The sequence below is a fragment of the Sinocyclocheilus anshuiensis genome, unplaced genomic scaffold (assembly GCF_001515605.1).
Source record: "Sinocyclocheilus anshuiensis isolate Anshui unplaced genomic scaffold, SAMN03320099.WGS_v1.1 scaffold3481, whole genome shotgun sequence".
In the NCBI taxonomy this organism is placed as follows: Eukaryota; Metazoa; Chordata; class Actinopteri; order Cypriniformes; family Cyprinidae; genus Sinocyclocheilus; species Sinocyclocheilus anshuiensis.
The window spans coordinates 45,618-46,412 of NW_015555708.1; the positions used below are offsets into that span (position 1 = coordinate 45,618).

At 37.7% G+C, this 795-nt stretch overlaps 1 protein-coding gene across 1 annotated transcript in view; it reads left to right on the forward strand.

The window, feature by feature from the left end:
- LOC107671824 (vacuolar protein sorting-associated protein 13B-like) overlaps nt 1-795 on the forward strand; it is a gene marked incomplete at its 5' end in the record, with an annotated part of 115,965 nt that overhangs the window by 43,973 nt on the left and 71,197 nt on the right. The gene's annotated exons all lie outside the window — the stretch shown is intronic.

The following is a 795-nucleotide window of genomic DNA, read 5'->3' on the forward strand; positions in this document are numbered from 1 at the left end:
TTTTCCCTTTCCCCCCCCCCCCCAATCATTTTAAATATCAGTATTCAACTTTTTTTTTTTAAACATCAAAACATTATTTATGCATTTGTAACTGCAGGTTAAATGCACGCATGTCCTGCATTAAACAGTCTGTGTAAATGCATCTAAATGCCACTTCAGATGCAGATTCTCTTCCTCTGCATTGCAAACACAAATTTTGTTGATACTGATTTCATTTGATTAGTAGCCCTAATAGTGTCTTACTATTTAAATTTATTTCTTAAATTTAAGAATTTGAAACAAAAGATGATTCATATATTTAATTAGGTTAGAAAAAATTGGCTTTATGAAGGTAAAAATGCCCATAAAAGGTAAAAATCAATGTTAACTTTTTGAAAAGTTAATTTCTGTTACTGCTGCAAACGAACCACCGCACAGAATATGAAGAATATCAGAAGCTTTGGGAGTCAGCTATCCACAGCAGTCCTAAAGCTGCCAAAATACCAGCACAATAACACGCTCAGCAAGATATCGTCTGATTATCGTTATCGACAAAATTGCAGAAAATATCGAGATATAATTTTTGTCGTTATCGCACACCCCTAGATGGAGACAGGATAGAGAAAAACAGAGACCATCAGTGCTGTCACCAGCTTCAGGTGGATCCTGAGAGAAGATCATCAGTGCAACAGATCAGTGAGAGACGCTGATGATCTTCTGAGATGTTCTGATGGTCTGTAGGCGGCTGCGTGTGTGTGTTTGTGCGTGTGTGTGCGTTTGTGTGTGTGCGTGTGTGTGTGTGCGTTTGTGTGTGTG